The sequence below is a fragment of the Lithobates pipiens genome, unplaced genomic scaffold (genome assembly GCF_037356315.1).
Source record: "Lithobates pipiens isolate NorthernLeopardFrog02 unplaced genomic scaffold, aLitPip1_a1.2 Scaffold_16, whole genome shotgun sequence".
NCBI lineage: Eukaryota > Metazoa > Chordata > Amphibia > Anura > Ranidae > Lithobates > Lithobates pipiens.
Window position 1 is genome coordinate 373392952 of NW_027507748.1, and position 21559 is coordinate 373414510.

A 21559-nucleotide genomic window follows, 5' to 3' on the forward strand; every position below is an offset into this window, starting at 1 on the left:
GTGTGTGTGTGTGTCCAGCCTACCTGTGTCCCGAGCCTGTGTCCCGTGCCTTGCCTCCTTGCCTCCGTCCCGTGCCTTGCCTCCTTGCCTCTGTCCCGTGCCGTGCCTTGCCTCCGTCCCGTGTCGTGCCTTGCCTCCGTCCCGTCCCGTGCCGTGCCTTGCCTTGCCTCCGTCCCGTGCCTTGCCAGGATCGCCGCTCTTCGTCGGCGCCTCGGCGGACATTCTACCATTCAAACGCCGCGCCTCCGCCTCCGCCTTCGCCTGTGATAGGCGGAACACTGAATTTCCCAGCAGCCTGTGTTCCGCCTATCACGGACATCGTCTCATCCTCGTCCGTAGTACGAGGATGAGACGATGTCCGTGATAGGCGGAACACAGGCTGCTGGGAAATTCAGTGTTCCGCCTATCACAGGCGAAGGCGGAGGCGGAGGCGCGGCGTTTGAATGGTAGAATGTCCGCTGTCTGTCTGCTCGACACGCTGATCGAGCAGGCAGACAGCGATGACTCGAGTATAAGCCGAGGGGGGCACTTTCAGCCTCAAAAAAGAGGCTGAAAATCTCGGCTTATACTCGAGTATATACGGTAACTACCTTGTGTCAACCATTAGGAACTATCTTCAACATCAAGTCTGACTAGTATTACATGAAAAAAGAAGGATTTGAGGCAGCCCACATCCAAAGAAGATCGGTGGTTAGTTCTCCAAGATGTTTGGAAAAAGCTTACCGTCTGAGTTCCTTCAAAAATGATGTGCAGGTGTACCTAGAATTGATGCTGTTTCTGATTTGATTTGAATTTCTCTTGTGTTCATTTAACTTCAATTCTGTGAATTGATTAAAACAAACTAAAGCCGCGTACACACGGGCGGACTGTATGGCCAACTTAGTCCGTCAGACAATCCGACGGACAGTCCGTCCTACTTTCGAATGAACGGACTTGACCACACACAATGCACAAACAGTCCGTTGAAAGCTTGCGTGATGACGTGTACAGCACGTACGACGGGACTAGAAATAGGAAGTCCAATACACAGCAATGCAACCTTCCGCCGTGTAAATCCTTTCTGAGCATGCGCCATACTTAGTCCGTCCAACTAGCCTACTCACGAGCGGATTGTCCGCTGAAACCAAAGTGACGGACAATATTACGGAAATTCCGAAATACTTAGTCCGCCAGACTGCACGCTGAAAAAGTCCGCCGAAGCCCACACACGAGCGGACTGTCCGCTGAAATGTGTTTCGACGGTCTAAGTTGGCCAGACAGTCCGCCCGTGTGTACGCGGCTTAACACTTTCTGTTTTGGAAAGCATTCTTAATTTATAGCATTTCTTCACACCTGCCTAAAACTTTCACAGTAATTTTATTTTATATATTATATATATATATATATATATATATATATATATATATATATATATATATATACACACACATATACACATACACATACACACATATACACACACACACACTTATTTTTTTTACAAAAATAAAACACATTACATTTTTCACATTTCATTTTATTCGCAGTAATAATAATGCGCTGTTTGGATTTCATGGAACTCTTTAAGATGTATTTTATCCCTTTAGAAAAAAATTACAAGGTAAAACTTTAAACTTAGAGAACCCTGTTTATTAAAAGTTAGACTTAGTTTACCGCACTCAAAACTTTTTACAGATATTTTAATATTTTCTATATAAATAATTAGTTGGAAAGTTTATATAAGGCTTTCAGATTTTCAACACTTAATCTGTCCATTAAAATGCCTGCAGTATAATCAAATTAGCTTTTTCTGGTGTTACATGTAGTCCCTCTCCATATAACAGCTGACTGTGGGTGAGAGTGCCTGTCGGAAATTCCACACAGACAATTTACGCAGATGTTCTTTTCCTTTTTGGTTTTCCTTTAATTTGCAAATCTTGTAATCTAAGCCTGAAGTTGACTGAAGCAACATTTGAACCAACAGCAGAGTGCCAGCCAAAAAATACAATGTGTTTCAAATTTCTATGTCAGGCCTACATCCTTTCTGGTGGTTGAAATAAAACTGATATTTTGAAATAATTATATGGTAAAGGACATGCAAGCCCTTCAGTAGTTTTACAAACCTCCACAAAAATGAAAAACACACTGGAAAAAAAAGAAATTCTACTGTACAGTGCATGTATGCATAGGAGTGCGTGCATAAACATATCACATACTCAAAGGCTTTCATGCACAATAATGTATATAGTCAACATGCAAGCAGCAAGGTATATCCATTTTGGGTTACAGATTTTATAATCAAGATAGACACTTAGTAGCTACTACTAGTATTTCCTGACCAGAAAACTTGTGTTTAGTGTTCGAATAGTAAGGATTTGCCATTACTGGGTGGTTGTTAACCACTTCCCGATATACTGTGGCAGAATGGCACGTACAGGCAGATTAACGTACCTGTACGTTGCTCTTTAAGATGCAGCTCGCGGGCGCCTGCCGGGAACTCCGTGACCTCGGACCCGATATCTGCAGGGATACTCACGATTGTCTCACGGTGAGGAAGAATGGAGAGATGTTAATGTAAACAAGCATCTCCCCATTCTGCCTAGTGACACTGTCACTGATCAGCTCTCCCTGTAATCGGGAAGGCTGATCAATGATGTGTTACACACAGCCCCCCCCACCACAGTTAGGATCACTCCCTAGGACACACTTAACCCCTACAGTGCCACCTAGTGGTAAACCCCCTCACTGCCAGTGACAATTTTACAGCAATCAATGCAATTTTTTTAGCATCGATCGCTGTATTAATACCAATGGTCCCAAAAATGAGTCAAAATTGTGTGGCCATAATGTCGCAGTCATGATAAAATCTCTCGTCACCACCATTACTAGTAATAAAAAAAATATATAAAAAAAACGATCAATAAAAATGCCATAAACTATCCCTTATTTTGTAGACACACTAACTTTTGTGCAAACCAATCAATAATCGCTTGGTGGGATTTTTTTTACCAAAAATATGTAGAAGAATACGTATCAGCCTAAACTGAGGAAAAAAAAATGTTTAAATATTTTTTGGGGATATTATACCAAAAAGTTAAAAATATTGTGTTTTTTTCAAAATTTCCAGTTTTTTGTTGTTTATAGCGCAAAAAATAAACGCAGAGGTGATCAAATACCATCAAAAGAACGCTATATTTGTGGGAAAAAAAGGATGTCAATTTTGTTTGGGGGGCACGTCGCACGCAATTGTCACTTAAAGCGACGTAGTGCCGAATCACAAAAAGTACTCTGGTAAGGAAGGGGGTAAATTCTGCCGGGGCTGAAGTGGTCAAATACAGACAAGCCCTGTGGTAACCGCGGGTGGCCAGTGGACATGGCTTCCACATGGCCACTGACTGGCGCCCTACTCCCCCCACTGGCTATTGCACGTTTCGCACAATAGAGCCAACCTGCCGCAGTATATGTACTGCGGCTGGTCGGGAAGTGGTTAAAGAAATGGCCGAAGAACTGCTTTAGGAAAGCCTCTGCATATTATTGCCATGTACTTGGGAGCTTTCTGCTGCCTCCTGCTATACCCATCACTCTTAGAACAGGGGGTTAACAGAAGGCTGTAGCAATCCACCAAAATTATGTTTCTGATTCTCAAAAAGACTATCCTTGTTAAAGTCTGTGCTGCATTTAACCCTTATAGCCTGACTGCCACTGACAACAACCCTGAGAGCAACGCAATAATCTTATGAGTGAATAGCTGTTAAAAGGTAACCAGAAAAACGTTACCAAAATATACAAGGTTTTCTTACTCTTTCTTTACATTTTTTTTCTGTCCTTATTAGAGCATTTCCCTTAGGGCACTTTCACACAGTCAGCATGGGGACATCTGCGGTACAGTGCCGCTAGTTTTAGCGGCGCTTTACTGTAATTTTAGAGATGCTTTTGGGCCACTAGCGGGGCACATTTAACCCCAACCAGCGCCCGAATAAAGGGTTTAAAGGCACCGGAAAGCACCACTGTCAAGGCGCTTTGCAGACGTCTGAGCAGCGCTGTCCATTGATTTCAATGGGCAGGGGTGCTTTAGGATACACCTCTCCTAAAGCGCCCCAAAGATGCTGCTTGCAGGATTTTATTTTTTTTAACGTCCTGCCAGCGCAAAGCCCCAGTGTGAACGCATTCGGGTATTCACACTGGGACTGCAGATGAGGCACTTTTGAGGCACTTTACATGCGCTATTTTTAGCGCTAAAGCACCTGAAAAGATGCCTCCAGTGTGAAAGGAGTCTTAAAGTGGTTGTAAACCTAGTTACACCACTTTTACCTACAGGTTAACCTATAATAAGGCTTACCTGTAGGTACTGTAAATATCTCCTAAACCTACACGGTTTAGGAGATATTTCACTTATACGCTTGCACAAACGTCATCGGCGCATGTGCTGTGAAGAAACAGCACTCCTTGACATTTCTTGACTAGCAAGTGCTGTGACTGACGGCTCCCGTGTGCATGTGTGCAAATGCCGTCACGCGACTCCAGCTAGTCAAGGAGCTGCAGTCAGTGGCCCTGGAAGAAAGAGGGGCAAAGATTGGCCACCAGTGGGGACAACGCGGGCTTCATTTCTTTGTTTGCAGGCAAGTGCCACAAAATGGGCTAGTATGCGATGCATACTAGCCCATTATGCTTTTACTTTGCAGGGGAAAATAGAGGAAGTAAAACCCATCATGGTTTACTTCCGCTAAGGATATCATGTCACAAACTGAAAAAAATGCAGGTAAAAGCACAGAAAATCAAGTATTTTAAATGCGTCTTTGCAGTGTTTCTCCTTTCCAATAATTATTTTTCATTCACATGCAATGTACCTTGCTATCAAATTTGACTACTCAATTCCCTTGAACTGCCTCCTCACTCGTGTCATAGCTCTCTCCTCTTCTGGGAATGTCTAATTATGCTCTGTGCTGGCCCAGCATCTTAGCCCTTCCCTTTACCTCTCTGCATAACCTTTGATATAGCTGCCAGGGGAGGAGTGAGGGAGCATAACATGGAACATGTTAACTGAATGACAGCTTTGAATCTGCTGGCATCACATCCATGACAGATGCGCCAAGCAGCAGTCACAGTGTCTTAGAATGTCTACACACAGGAGGCTTTTACATGTAAATATTGTGCATAAAATACATTAAGGGGTTGTAAATGCAGACGATTTTTTATCTTAATGCATTCTATACATTAAAATAAAATTCTGTGTGTAGCAGCCTCCCCAGGACCCCCTAAGTACTTACCTGAGCCCCTTCTCTCTGCAACAATGTCCATGAGTGTCTTAGCTGTCTTAGACACGCCTCCTGATTGGCTGAGACACAGCAGCGGTGCCATTGGCTCCTGCGGCTATTAATCAAAACCCATCTGTCAATCAGGGGAGAGAGGGGAGTGGGGCCGGGTCAGGGCTCTGTGTCTAAATGGATACACGGAGCTCTGACTCAGCTCGGATATCTCCTGTAGCAAGCTGCAGGCTGATGAGCACCCACCAGAGGGAGGGACCAGGAAAGCAGAAGAGGGACCTGAGAGGAGGAGGATCTGGGCTGCTCTGTGCAAATCCAACTGCACAGAGGTGGTAAGTATAATAGGTTTGATTTTTTTTTCTAAACAAGCCTTTACAATCACTTTAAGGGGTTCACACCTATGCATTTTTTAGTGCATTTTCAGTTTTACATAAACACACTACAGTCCATTTAACATGGTTTCCTATGGGTGTAGGTCACATCTGTGCATTTTATGGAAAGGGCCAGGGTTCCTTTTCTGGTTTTTGGTTCCATAGACTTCAGTGGTTTAAAGATGTGCATTGAAAAACAACACAAAATGCACCTGCAATATGCAAACTGCAACCTGCACAAGTGTAAATTAGGCCTAAATTTACATAAAAAGTTTTGGGAAGATACAGTATCTCACAAAAGTAAGTACACCCCTCACATTTTTGTAAATATTTCTATTATATCTTTTCATGTGACAACACTGAAGAAATGACACTTTGCTACAGTGTAAAGTAGTGAGTGTACAGCTTGTATAACAGTATAAATGTGCTGTCCCCTCAAAATAACTCAACACACAGCCATTAACCACCTCATTACAGGGTACTTACATCCCCCTTCCTGTCCAAGCCATTTTTTAGCTTTCAGCGCTATCACACTTTGAGTGACAATTACGCAGTCATGCTACATGGTAACCATGTGAAATTTTTATTATTTTCTTCACACAAATAGAACTTTCTTTTGGTGGTATTTAATCACTCCTAGGTTTTTAATTTTTTCCAAAAAGAAAAAAAAGAAAAATGACCAACATTTTTGAAAAAAATATTTTTTCTTCGTTTCTGTCAAGTAATTTTTCTCCTTCACTGATTGGCACTGATGGGCACCGATTAGGTGGCACTGATGAGGAGGCACAAATATGCCGCACTTATGGGCACTGATAGACAGCACTGAGATGTGGCACTGATGAGCACTGATAGGCAGCACTGGTGGTCACAGATAGGTGGCACTGGTGGGCCCAGATAGGTGGCACTGGTGGGCACAGATAGGATATTGAGAGCGATAACACCAAATTTAACACCCCTGCTTTCCATTCACACCTGAGACCTTGCAACACTAATGAGTCACATAACACTTGGGAGGGAAAATTAGTAATTGGGCCCAATTTGGAGATTTTCACTTAAAGGTTGTACTTACTTGCTGCCAGCGACATTAATGGCTGTGTGTGGAGTTATTTTGAGGAGACAACAAATGTATATTATTATACAAGCTGTACACGCACTACTTTACATTGTAGCAAAGTGTAATTTCTTCAGTGTTGTCACATGAAAAGTTATAATAAAATATTTACAAAAATGTGAGGGGTGTACTCACTTTTGTGAGATACTGTATTTGTTGAAATGGATGTTCAGCCAACAGGGTCTTTTTTGTAATGGGATATTGTGGATACAATTATATTGTCAATAAAAAGTGTGCATGCAGAACTATTTCTTATAACTAGTCTTTATTTCATACACAAACATTTACTGAAGAAAAAGCTGTAAATAACAGACTGGTTGCTACAGGCAACAACATTTTTTTGTTATAGCACGTTTCCTATAGCAGGTGCAATGTGTTTTAGAGGAAAAAAGTGGGATCAACAGAAATGTTAAGCATCACCAGAGCAGGCTTTATGACTGTGATTAAGTTAATGTGTTCTTTCAGCAAGAGATTATTAGAAAAAATGTGAAAGCAACTTAATACAGCAAATACATTTACTAACTTAAAATGCAATAGGAAATGTAAAGAGAGTTGTTTTACAGAAAAATTACTCACATTTACTATTAGCGTTATATTATCCAGTCACGCAAAGCTCTCCATGTAGACAATAAACTTTTAACCCAGAGATAATTACATACATTCCAAAAGACACATACAGCTACATGGTTGTGAGCGTGTTGTTTTTACATTAGTCCTTCCTATATGTTTTAATTAAAAGTAATGGATAGTGGCTTTGTATAGCTTTCCTTTATTTACTGTATGCTGAAAACTCAAAATCATGATTTTGTTACTCAAAAAACGATTGGATAGAGATGTTAAGTATGACATGCTTGCTATTTTAATTTAAAAAAATAAGCTTTAATGTCGCTTTAACCCCTTATTAACTCTTAGTTTACCCTCATCGGTTCTAAATAAATATAAAATTTGCTCTGGTCCATAGGCGTTGTAGTTATGAGAGATGAAGTGGTTAAACCTAAGGGGCTTTTACAGAATCATATGCCAACCTTGTTTTAATATATATTTATTACAGTATATCATTCTACATATTTTATAAAATATTGTATTAAAATAAATGTATATCCTTATACAGTTTATATACAAAGATGAGCTCATTTCTGCTACCTTTTTTCTCTGCACTATCAATATCCCATATTAGTCCTCCCATTAGTGTCTATGGAGAAAAGGCTGTGCATGCGCTGTGCTCGGTAGCTCAACAGCTCACCAACTCAGTTGAGAATGGGCAACATCTACTGGTCCAAGACACCTGCTGATCTAAGGTCTATAATGGGGGTTATAGAATGCATGGGGGGTTAAGGGGAGCAGTTAGATTAAATTGAAAAAGGAACTTTATAAAAAAGAAAAGAAAATCATAATTTACATAGGTTGATAAAAACATATTGTGTGTATTTTGCAATACAACACATTAGACTGTGTTGCAAAACACAACTGCAAAAGTGGATTAAAAAAAAAAAAAAAAGGAAAAAAAACTTGTATCCTCAGAATGCTAAATCCAAGTTGATCATTAAGACAGAAAAATATCTAAAATGTTTAATCCAATTTGGTCTAAAAGATGGGAAAAATACTTTATGACCCTTTGAAGCAATTAGATTAATGCCTGGATGCTTGTATAACTATATAATACCTGTATAAATATATAGGTTGCCATTTCTATTTTAATACTTTTAGAAATGCACAAAACCTTAATTTGAAGCAATCCTCTGAGCCAAAGAGACCAAGGCCAGTGAAAGACAATTCAACTTTATTTCAGCTCTTACATTAAAGAACCCTTTCTGCAACCCTCTTCCAGACACAATCAGAGTCCTAAGTTCTAATATGGTGAAGTAAAAGTGAGCAACTTTTAACTGAATATAGTTTCCCATCTTTATCCATTACCTGGAAAAAATGGGTTAAAAATGTTTCCTAACATATTTGTTTAGAAAAGCCATGAACAGCCTAAATAGGCTTAAAGGGTAAGGGCCGGTTCACACTGCGGCGCGAGGCGAGGCGACACGGCTCGCCTCGCCTCGCTCCCGCAAGTCGTCCCCATTGAGTACAATGGAACCGTTCTGAGAGGAGCGACTCGAGTCGCTCCGACTCAGAAAAAAGGTTCCTGTACTACTTCGGGGCGACTTCGGGGGCGACTTGCATTGACTTCTATGCAGAAGTCCTCTGCAAGTCGCCGCTGACCCCCCCTGCAAGTCGCGGCGAGGAAGTCGGAGACGCCTCGCCGCGGCTCGCAGTGTGAACCGGCCCTAACTCAAATTTTATGGGGGAAAAAAATTAACAAATAAAAAAAAATATTGCATCTGCAATTGCGACACAAGTCAGTTTGTAATTGAATGGTATTAAAAATTTAATTTTCTTTTTAATCTGCAGCGCTGTAATTTTATGTAAAATGCAATGCAATATGGCTACTTGGATGCATGCTGTGCACAGATGGTGTACAGAACACAACCCAGAAAGGTTATTTCCTGCTTGTATGATTGGCTTATTGTTTTTCCCAAAAGTCTTCACTAAGATACAAATCAGATTTTGAGCATCCCCTGCAACAAAAATCAAATTTTTAGTGAGATACTCTCAAAAGGAAATTACCTCTAAAAGGGATGCAGACCCTGCCAATTTCCTTATTAGAGCCATGCAGGTAAAGCAGCTGACCGATAATAAAACCATTCCCACTGCCCAAAGCAACATTACAGGTTGCCCCCCTGGCTTGGGCTCCCGGTATGACTTCCAAAATTTTACCAAGGTTGCACTGATCCAGCTGTGCTGCTTCTATTGTGATATTAGACGACAGTGAAGAGCTGTTTTAAGAGCTGATTGAAAGATCCAAAAATAAAATAATAAAGTAGTTGAGCTAATTTTTCCTTAAGGGGGAAAAGGTCCATCACTTTGGGACAGTAGCAAAATACTGAGCGGGGTAGGGTTATATGGGCAGCACCCAGGGAGCTTTGTCAGTGCCCAATCAAATCACCTGAAGGTACCAGAGTCCTGTACTTTACAATTAAAATAAAGGGTATAAACTCCTAATACTGTACACCTGATGCACCTAAAACATACCGGTAGTATGAATTTAATATATTTCACCTTTACAGAAGATTTTAAAAGGATTTTTACACATTTTGACAAGTCCTGTCATTCTGAATAACAGGAGCTCTACAGATTATTCAGAAAATTTTGTATTGCTGACTTTGCTAACACAGATTAGAATATTGGTTATTTCACATTAAATTAAAAAGAAAGGAATGGCAAAATGTTTTGACATAGTTTCTCTAAAATATCACGAACCCTAAGCCAGTAAAGTAAACTTTTCACAATAACATTTCAATAGCAAGTCGATGAATCATTTTCTCTTCACGTCTCATTGTTTTTCAAGTCCTAATTTGTTTTACTATTTCCATAACATGAAGCATAAATAAAATAACAACCGAGGAAAAGGTTAAGGGCACAGAGAGATGATAGAGAAGCGCATTTATCTAAATATTCGGGACAAACCGAGGCCATATGTACACAAATACATCAGATTACTTGGTTGCAGAAACTCGGTACAAATCCTAGAAGTAAACAACCAGAATGGAACATTCACTGGCAAACTAGAAATAAACAGTGCTTCTAATCTAATCAGATTTGCTCCTGGGATTATATACATTCTGACAAGCATTCACTAGGCAAAATGTAACGTTTACCTTATTACATACATATCTGTAACACATTAATGTACTTCAATAACACTCACAATGTTACTAGACATTTACACCACACAGTCATATCAAAGGCTGTCGTTTGATTTACTATTGTGCCTCTTTTTGTGCCATTTATGTTCATATTTTTTACCATGAAACAAGGAAAAAAAAAGATGTAGTTGCCTTTGTATAAAATGAACAGTTCAACGATCATTACTGTAAAGCCTAGTACACACTACTAGCTGGGTTGAACAAAACAAAAAAACTGACAGCTCATGTTAGAGCCGATGTACCAACAATCTGATGATAGTACAGCATCTCCCCTGCTGAGAAATTGTGCTCTGCCAGAACACTCCAGTCAGCGCTCTCTGCACTGAGAGCATTGATCTTCCGGAAGCCAGTCGGCAGATCTTTATCGGTCATGAGCCTGGCCAAATAGCTAGCTTCTGTCAGACTGGCTGCCATACACAAGAGCCCAAAGTCAGCCGGTTTCTACTGAACTGGCCTGTGTGTACTAGGCTTAATGCCGTGTACACACGAGCGGACTGTATGGCGTACTTAGTCCGTCGAAACACATTTCAGTGGACAATCCGCTCGTGTGTGGGCTTCAGCGGACTTTTTCGGCGTGCAGTCCGGCGTACTAAGTATTTCGGTTTTTTCGAAATTCTGTCCGTCGTACTTTGGTTTCAGCGGACAGTACGGTCGTTGGTATGCTAGTTTGACGGACTAAGAATGGCGCATGCCCAGAAAGGATTTACACGGCGGAAGGGTGCTTTGCTGTGTCTTGGACTTCCTATTTCTAGTCCCGTCGTACGTGCTGTACACGTCATCGCGCAAGCTTTCGACGGACTGTTAGTGCATCCGTGTGTGGTCAAGTCCGTTCAGTGGAAAGTACGACGGACTGTCCATCGGATTGTATGACGAACTAAGTATGCCATACAGTCCGCTCGTGTGTACGCGGCATAAGGCTTTCTTAGGATCGTGCTTTGGATCAGAACAAGGGTGCACACACCGCTTCAGGTAAAAAATAGACACACCCGATCCAAGGTGCTAATCCCGGCTCATCATCGTAGGCAATATCAAGAAGAGAAGAAAAGACTGATTGCACACTTGAATCCATAAAATGTTGTAGAAATCCCTTTGTCATGAGCCAGACAAAATTGCAATGCTGATCAATTGACGTGTTTCACACGAAAAGAACTGTGCTTGTTCACAGATTGTAAACAAGCACGGTTCTTTTTGCATGAAACGCGTCAACTGATCAGCATTGTGATTTTGACTGACTCATAACAAAGAAATTGCTACAGCATCTTTTGGATTCAAGTGTGCGATCAATCTTTTCTTCTCTTCTTGACCGTGCCTCCCAAATGTTTGTTTCAAAGACAGAAACCTTTGATAAATTGCTATACTCAACTTTATGCCTGTTTATCAGCTTTAACCACTTTCAGACCGGACCATTTTGCTGGTAAATGACCAGAGGTCTTTTTACACTTTGGCACTGCGCTGCTTTAACTGGTAATTGCGCGGTCATGCAATGTTGTACCCAAACAAAATTTGCGTCCTTTTCTTCCCACAAATAGAGCTTTCTTTTGATGGTATTTGATTGCCTCTGCGATTTTTATTTTTTGCGATATAAACGTAAAAAGACCGCAAATTTTGAAAAAAAATGATATTTTCTACTTTTTGTTATTAGAAAAATCCAATAAACTCAATTTTAGTCATACATTTAGGCCAAAATGTATTCAGCCACATGTCTTTGGTAAAAAAAAAGTCAATAATTGTATATTTATTGGTTTGCGCAAAAGTTGTCACATCTACAAACTAAGGTACGTTTTCTGGAATTTACGCAGCTTTTAGTTTACGACTGCCTATCTTATTTCTTGAGGTGCTAAAATGACAGGGCAGTACAAAACCCCCCCAAATGACCCCATTTTGGAAAGTAGACCCCCTAAGGAAATTGATAAGAGGCATGTTGAGCCCATTGAATATTTTATTTTTTTGCCTCAAGCGATTGAATAATGACAAAAAAAAAATTTTTTTTTTTTTTTTTACACAAAGTTGTCACTAAATGATATATTGCTCACACATGCTATGGGCGTATGTGAAATGACACCCCAAAATAAATTCTGCTGCTTCTCCTGAGTACGGGGATACCACATATGTGGGACTTTTTGGGAGCCTAGCCGCGTACAGGGCCCCGAAAACCAAGCACCGCCTTCAGGCTTTCTAAGGGCGTAAATTTTTGATTTCACGCCTCACTACCTATTACAGTTTTGAAGGCCATAAAATGCCAAGATGGCACAAAACCCCCACAAATGACCCCATTTTAGAAAGTAGACACCCCAAGCTATTTGCTGAGAGGCATGTTGAGTCCATGGAATATTTTATATTTTGCCACAAGTTGCGGGAAAATTACAAACTTTTTTTTTTTTTTTTTTTTTTTCACAAAGTTGTCACTAAATGATATATTGCTCATGCATGCCATGGGCATATGTGAAATGACACCCCAAAATAAATTCTGCTGCTTCTCCTGAGTACGGGGATACCACATATGTGGGACTTTTTGGGAGCCTAGCCGCGTACGGGGCCCCGAAAACCAAGCACCGCCTTCAGGCTTTCTAAGGGCGTAATTTTTTGAGTTCACTTCTCACTACCTATTACAGTTTTGAAGGCCATAAAATGCCAAGATGGCACAAAACCCCCACAAATGACCCCATTTTAGAAAGTAGACACCCCAAGCTATTTGCTGAGAGGCATGTTGAGTCCATGGAATATTTTATATTTTGCCACAAGTTGCGGGAAAATTACAAACTTTTTTTTTTTTTCACAAAGTTGTCACTAAATGATATATTGCTCACGCATGCCATGGGCATATGTGAAATGACACCCCAAAATAAATTCTGCTGCTTCTCCTGAGTACGGGGATACCACATATGTGGGACTTTTTGGGAGCCTAGCCGCGTACGGGGCCCCAAAAACCAAGCACCGCCTTCAGGCTTTCTAAGGGCGTTACAGTTTTGAAGGCCATAAAATGCCAAGATGGCACAAACCCCCCCCCCCAAATGACCCCATTTTAGAAAGTAGACACCCCTAAATTTAGGGGTACACTAGTGAGACTAGGTAATAAATGGCGGGTGCCCTGAAACTATAAAAAAATAACTAACCAACCAGCGTCACCTGTAACAGTTATATGGTGATCACTGGTGAAAGGGTTAACTAGGGGGCAATCAGGGGGCTTTATGCGGTAGTATATGGGGGTCCCTGGCGCTATAAAAAGCTGCGGCGAACCTAAATACCTACCTGCCTAACTAGCGTCACCTGTGACACTAATACAGCGATCAGAAAAACGATCGCTTATTAGGCTGGGTTCACACTGGAGCGATGCGGGAACGCCACGAATGCGCGGCGGGTTCCCGCATCGCATGCCTCCCGGCGGCAGTTCACACTGCCCTATGCGAACTGCTGGGAGTGTCAGTGAAATGTTAATGACACCCCCAGATCAGTTCGCATATCGCAGTGCGATCTGCAAACTTGGATCGCATGGTGTGAACACCCATGCGATCCGATTCTGCTGCGGACCAAAAAAAGGGTCCCGTGCGAGTTTGCGGCGGGTGCGGCGGGTGCGACACGAATTCAGCCATACTATCTGTATAGCTGAACTCGAATCGCACAGAGATCGGATGTGATTTGCACTGCAGTGCGGTGCGAATCACATCCGTTCTCATAAACCGCTGCAATGTGAACCCAGCCTTAGTGACACTGGCGACGGGGGGTGATCACGGGGTTAAACCTTTATTGGGGGGGTTAGGGGGGTACCTTAGAACTAAAGGGGGCTAACCCTAACTGCCCTAACAGTTATTAGTCACAAATGACACCTGCCGGGTGATCAGGGGGTTAAACCTTTATTAGGTAATAAATGGCGGGTGCCCTGAAACTATAAAAAAATAACTAACCAACCAGCGTCACCTGTAACAGTTATATGGTGATCACTGGTGAAAGGGTTAACTAGGGGGCAATCAGGGGGCTTTATGCGGTAGTATATGGGGGTCCCTAGCGCTATAAAAAGCTGCGGCGAACCTAAATACCTACCTGCCTAACTAGCGTCACCTGTGACACTAATACGGCGATCAGAAAAATGATCGCTTATTAGGCTGGGTTCACACTGGAGCGATGCGGAAACGCCGCGAATCCGCGGCGGGTTCCCGCATCGCATGCCTCCCGGCGGCAGTTCACACTGCCCTATGCGAACTGCTGGGAGTGTCAGTGAAATGTTACTGACACCCCCAGATCAGTTCGCATATCGCAGTGCGATCTGCAAACTCGGATCGCATGGTGTGAACACCCATGCGATCCGATTCTGCTGCGGGCCAAAAAAAGGGTCCCGTGCGAATTTGCGGCGGGTGCGGCGGGTGTGGCGGGTGCGGCGAATGGCTGAACTCGAATCGCACAGAGATCGGATGTGATTTGCACTGCAGTGCGGTGCGAATCACATTCGTTCTCATAAACCGCTGCAATGTGAACCCAGCCTTAGTGACACTGGCGACGGGGGGTGATCACGGGGTTAAACCTTTATTGGGGGGGTTAGGGGGGTACATTAGAACTAAAGGGGGCTAACCCTAACTGCCCTAACAGTTATTACAGTCACAAATGACACCAATGCAAAAAAAAAAAAATAAAAAAATGACATTGGTGTCACTGTGACTGGGGGGCAGGGGTAATTGGGGGGGTGATCGGGGGGTAAAGGGGGGGTGTGAGTGTGCCTGGCATGTTCTACTGTGTGTGGGATGTGTTGGTGCAACTCACTGATCCGCTCTCCTCCGTGTCGGAACGAAAAATACCGACACGGAGGAGAGAATACATCACTTCCTCTCCTGTGTTTACATTACAGGAGAGGAAGTGATGTCACCGGGGATTTCCATTCGTCGGGAGCGATCGCGAGGGGGTGGCCATGAATGAATGGCCGTCCCCTCGTCCGGGATCGCTCCCGAACGAAAACCGACCGCCGCAGGCACCGGGCGGGGGCCCGATCGGGCCCCCGACCCGCGGGAGGCAAAGGACGTACATGTATGTGCTTATGCCTGCCCGTGCCATTCTGCCGACGTACATCGGCGTGCGGCGGTCGGCAAGTGGTTAAAATGCATGTCGTACCTGTTCTTATCTGTTCTAAATGTAACCAAATTCCATAAAAAATGTATGAAACTGAAAGATGCCTACTAAAATAAGAGAATGTTTACCCAATCAAAGGAAGGCAGCTACATTCAATACGTGTTAACTTTATACAGTTGTGTTTTACATGTAGCCAATGAAAATTTGCATCTCTATGGGTGACATTGAATGGCTGGCTTAAGTTTACAACATATTTTGCCATTTGAGTGCAGAGACACTATAGCTACAGCACCGTTTCTCAACCACAAGAAGCAGCATTTGCAGGTGAGCGTGGGTATTGTTTGCTTTCTTCAGACCATTCCAAAGGCCTGGAAGTAAAAGTAGAATAGATGCTCTAATACAGGGATCTCCGAACTAAGGGCCCCCAGTTGTTGCAGATCCACAGGTCCCATAAGGCATTGTAAAACTCTGACATTCACAGACATGACTAGGCATGATGGGAATTGTAGTTCCTGAACAACTGGAGGGCTATAGTTTGGAGACCCCTGCTCTAACATAAAGAAGACTTTTTGGGCATCTTGTAGAAGCAATGGTGCAAAAATTACCACTGATCGGGGGACACTTTTCACTGGCTACTCTACACCTAAAGGCCTCAGTTGCATGGGCCAGAAAAACACCGCTTTCAGGGGTGTCTGGCGTTTTATTATATTTACGCATATAAAAATGTGTAAATGCATTTTAGTGGCTAGAATAACTGCTGTGCAACGACAGCAAGTAGGAGTGATTTTAATAAGTTCTACAACTAGTGTTCAGTATTTGACAGTAGCACTATATGAAGCCAAGAAAAAGTCCCTGCACTCTCAAACTTTCACAAATAATGCCTGCAAAGTTTGTAAAATGTGTGAAATATTAATTTCTATTTGTTATTACAGAACCACAGCCAAACTAATTCAAGGGAGTAGAATGGACGTCCCTGACTGTCCTAAGTGTAATGTGCACAGAGGAGATTCCATTCATACTGTATGATCTGGAGCTGCCTGAAATTACATAGATGTTGGGCTGAGGTTTTACAAACTCTCTCTCTGGTAGCATAGCAGGTCATTCCGCAGGACCCATTGGGTCACTTGGGTGTGCTGGATGAAGATTAATATTAACCTTGGGTTTTTGTTATGATCAAAACTGCTATAACTTGCTGGAAAGTTAATTTCTAGATTGGATGCCATTGATTATTCTTTATTATTGTGAGAACAACTTACTTATCAGCATTGTAATGCTAAGCTTCAGACAATTTTGCATGGTTGGCTGAATCTTCCAGGATTGGTCTTGCCTCAGTCTTGGACAGGCTACTGCAAGTGTAAGGCTGGCCATACATTATACAATTTTCCTTTAGATTTACCAAAAAAATGGGAGTGGCCTGGCCCGGAATGTGAGAGGAAGTGTCTCTCACAGCTCCCCAATAAGATCTGTATTTTGATCCTCTCCCAGCAGCGATCCACGGCTAAAAAATGTCTTCCCCGCTGGACACCGACCCCTCACCCTCCCGGATCACCCGCCGGCACTCTGCTCCTGAGGAAAGGCTAGGAAAAAGGAGGAAAGCATGACCTCCGAATATCAAAATGGCGCTGCCGCAGCCCTGGCACAGCGCACACCGCGAGGCAGTGACAAGCTCAAGGGAGGATCCAGCAAAGGGACACAGAACCTCCAGGGTAAGGAACATCTGAGGGACATACTGTACTATGCCCAAAAACCCGGGGGGGGGACACACCATATTTACCAAAACCATATAATTTGAGGTAAAACCTAAACAATTGAAATTTGTTTGCAATCAGGCAGGCCCTTGCACTACATAATCAAAAGTAAATTAGGCAGGCCCCTGCACTACATAATCAAAAGTAAATTGAATAAGAAAATTGTATAATGTATGGCCAGCCTCAAGCATATTGTATGGTACATATCCCTACAGCTTTTTTAGGTAGTAGGGTTATTGTCTTTTATTAGCCCTATTGGCTTAAGGTTTAAAGGGCCTGCGTTATGTTGTTTTGTTTTTACTAGATTGTTAAACGTAGCTCTCAGACAAATGTAACAAGAGGATGCTATTATATTTTCCCCTTGCAAAGCTATGTATATGTATGTTGCATGTGAATCCCAAAAGATTTAGTAATTTCTGCATGGATGCTTTTCTTTTTATGAAAATAAAAGCTACCTGGATTTAAAAAAAAATTATATTTATTTGTCATCACTTGCAGACGAATGTGCCATTCCCTAACATTTGATATGAAGAGGAAAAAAGCCTTAAGAACATTCAACCAGGGGAGAAAAATAATATTCGGCTAATAGAGAAAACAGCCTATGCTATAGGCTATATGAGGGTGGCCTCTGTACTGTGTATAAAGTGTATAGAGATTCTTATGCTCACAGCCAACAGTATATTGAATCTTCTACTGCAGCAAGGGAACTGCTGTATAAAATTAACCACTTTAACCCAGGAACGTTCACCCCCTTCCTGACCAGGACATTTTTGCAATACGGCACTGTGTTACTTTGACTGACAACTGCGCGGTCATGCAACACTGTACCCAAATAAAATAGATGTATTTTTTTCCACAAACAGAGCTTTCTTTTGGTGGAATTTGATCTCTGCGGTTTTTACTTTTTGCGCTATAAACAAAAAAAAGATTGACCATTCAGCGATTTTTAGTAGGACTGCAGTGGACAAATCAGACATCTGGCTCTTTTTGGGGACCAGTGACACGAATACAGTGATCAGTACTAAAAAAAAATGCACTCTCACTGTACAAATAACACTGGCAGTAAGGCGTTAACATCAGGGGCGGGGGGGGGGGGGGGGGGGGCTTTCTAACTGTGGGGGGGATACTTTGGGGAAAGACAGAGATCCGTGAAACACAAGATCTCCATTTTCCCCTCTGGCAGAATGGCGATCTGCCTTCTTTACATAGGCAGACCACCGCTCTGCCTCCCCTCAGAGCAATCAGCGTGTCCCGACGGACCAGGGGCGGACTGACCAGTCGGTCACTCGGGCGCCGCCCGAGGTCATTAGGGGCCCGGTCTCGGCCACATGAGAGGCCACTTGAAGCGGCTGTGCCCGTATCACATGCCGCGATCATGCAGATTACAATACGGCTAACGGCACGCTGCTCTCCGCCGGCCCCTCCTGCCCTCCCGTCCGTCCCAGGTGATGTCATAACACATACAGTACAAGCACCTGAGATGGACGGGAGGGAAGGAGGGGCCGGCAGGGAGCAGTGCGCTGTTAGCCGTATTGTAATCGGCATGAGATACAGGCACAGCAGAAGAGTGCAGGGGCCGGCGGGGAGCTGCACCGTTAAAAGTATTATCAGCATCCGCCGGTAAGTGAAGCCTGGGCCTGCCACAAGTGATGGGGGGGTGGCGGTACAGATGCATGGGGCCCTGGATCCCCCCAACCCACAGTGTCCCCCTGTGTGTGTGTCCCCCTGTGTGTGTGTGTCCCCGTGTGTGTCCCCCCCTGTGTGTGTGTCCCCTCCTGTGTGTGTGTCCCCCCTGTGCGTGTGTCCTCCCCTGTGCGTGTGTCCTCCCCTGTGCGTGTGTCCTCCCCTGAGTGTGTCCCCCTGTGCCCTCCCATGGGAGTGTGTCCCCCTGTGCGAGTGTCCCCCTGGTGTGAGTGTCCCCATGTGTGTGCCTCCCCGTGTGTGTGTCTCCCCCCGTGTGTGAGTGTCTCCCGTATTTGTGTGAGTGTCTCCCGTATTTGTGTGAGTGTGTGTGTGAGTGTCCCCGTATGTGTGTGGGTGTGAGTGTGTGTCCCCCTGTGTGTGTGTGTGTGTGTGTGTGAATGTATCCCCCTGTGTGTGTGTGTGTGTGTGTGTGTGAGAGAGTGTATCTCCGTGTGTGTGTGTGTGTGTGTGTGTGTGTGTGTGTGTGTGTGAGAGAGAGAGAGAGAGAGTGTATCCCCCTGTGTGTGTGTGTGAGAGAGTGTATCCCCCTGTGTGTGTGTGTGTGAGAGAGTGTATCCCCCTGTGTGTGTGTGTGTGAGAAAGTATCCCCCTGTGTGTGTGTGTGAGAGAGAGTGTATCCCACTGTGTGTGTGTGTGTATCCCCCTGTGTGTGTGTGTGTGTGTGAGTGTGTGTGTGTGTGTGTGTGTCCCCCTGTGTGTGTGGGTGTCCCCCTGTTTGAGAGAGTGTGTCCCCCTGTGTGTGTGTGTGTGTGTGGTGTGTGTGTCCCCCTGTGTGTGTGTGTGTGTGTGGTGTGTGTGTGAGTGTCCGTGTGTGTGTGTGTGTGTGTGTGTGTGTGTATCCCCCTGTGTGTGTGTCCCCCCTGTGCGTGTGTCCTCCCCTGTGCGTGTGTCCTCCCCTGTGCGTGTGTCCTCCCCTGAGTGTGTCCCCCTGTGCCCTCCCATGGGAGTGTGTCCCCCTGTGCGAGTGTCCCCCTGGTGTGAGTGTCCCCATGTGTGTGCCTCCCCGTGTGTGTGTCTCCCCCCGTGTGTGAGTGTCTCCCGTATTTGTGTGAGTGTCTCCCGTATTTGTGTGAGTGTGTGTGTGAGTGTCCCCGTATGTGTGTGGGTGTGAGTGTGTGTCCCCCTGTGTGTGTGTGTGTGTGTGCGTGTGTGAATGTATCCCCCTGTGTGTGTGTGTGTGTGTGTGAGAGAGTGTATCTCCGTGCGTGTGTGTGTGTGTGTGTGTGTGTGTGTGTGTGTGTGTGTGTGAGAGAGAGAGAGAGAGAGAGTGTATCCCCCTGTGTGTGTGTGTGAGAGAGTGTATCCCCCTGTGTGTGTGTGTGAGAGAGTGTATCCCCCTGTGTGTGTGTGTGAGAGAGTGTATCCCCCTGTGTGTGTGTGTGTGAGAAAGTATCCCCCTGTGTGTGTGTGTGAGAGAGTGTATCCCACTGTGTGTGTGTGTGTATCCCCCTGTGTGTGTGTGTGTGTGAGTGTGTGTGTGTGTCCCCCTGTGTGTGTGGGTGTCCCCCTGTTTGAGAGAGTGTGTCCCCCTGTGTGTGTGTGTGTGTGTGTGGTGTGTGTGTCCCCCTGTGTGTGTGTGTGAGTGTCCGTGTGTGTGTGTGTGTGTGTGTGTGTATCCCCCTGTGTGTGTGTGAGTGTGTCCCCCTGTGTGTGTGTGTGTGTGTGTGTGTATATGTGTGAGAGAGTTTCCCCCTGTGTGGTGTGAGTGTGTGTGTGTGTGTGTGTGTGTGTGTGTGTGTGTGTGTGAGAGAGAGTGTATTCCCATGTGTGTGTGCCCCCCCGTGTGTGGTGTGTGTGTCTCCCTGTGTGAGAGAGTGTGTCTCCCTGTGTGAGAGAGTGTGTCCCCCTGTGTGTGTGTGTCTCTCCCTGTGTGTGTGTTTCCCCCTGTGTGCGTCTCCCACTGTGTGCGTCTCCCCCTGTGTGCATCTCCCCCTGTGTGCGTCTCCCCCTGTGTGCGCGAGTGTGTCTCCCTGTGTGTGTGTCCCCCTGTGTGTGTGCGTTCTCCCTCCAGTTTCCCCCTGTGTGCTCCCCCCGTGTCTCCCTGTGCAGGTGTGGTGCCCAAGGGGGCCCCATGAGCTTCTATTGCCCGGGTGCCCCATTAGTTGTCAGTCCGCCCCTACGACGGACATAGTGTCCACTGGATCCGCTGTGTCCAATCACATTGGGAGCGGGTCACCGGCAGCGTGCTCGCCCCAGACCCTGTGCAGCAGATCAGGTACGTGATTTTGAGCAGGAGGGCCTCCCTGCCGCGATATATCTGCGTGGGGCTCTTATATTGGTTAAAGTGTTACTAAACCCAGGACCCTGCATTCACTATATCTGGTCTCCCACAGTACACAGAACATGGAAATGCAATTATTTTAGTAAAAATAAACTGTTAATACCTTTTCTCATCAGCAGTATATAGCAGTCGTGTGAGTTTTCACTCTACTCTTGACTGCCCTATAACGCTACAGGACCAGTGACCCTCTGTCTGGAAAGTGCTAATTGGCCCTGTGTTGATCACATGCAACCTCCCAAATAAAATTAAAAAAACTCTAGCAATACACACCAAACTGAGTATATGACTCCAAAT

At 44.3% G+C, this 21559-nt stretch overlaps 1 protein-coding gene across 5 annotated transcripts in view; it reads right to left on the minus strand.

The window, feature by feature from the left end:
* BCAS3 (BCAS3 microtubule associated cell migration factor) overlaps positions 1-21559 on the minus strand; it is a 1583483-nt gene that overhangs the window by 1427291 nt on the left and 134633 nt on the right. The gene's annotated exons all lie outside the window — the stretch shown is intronic.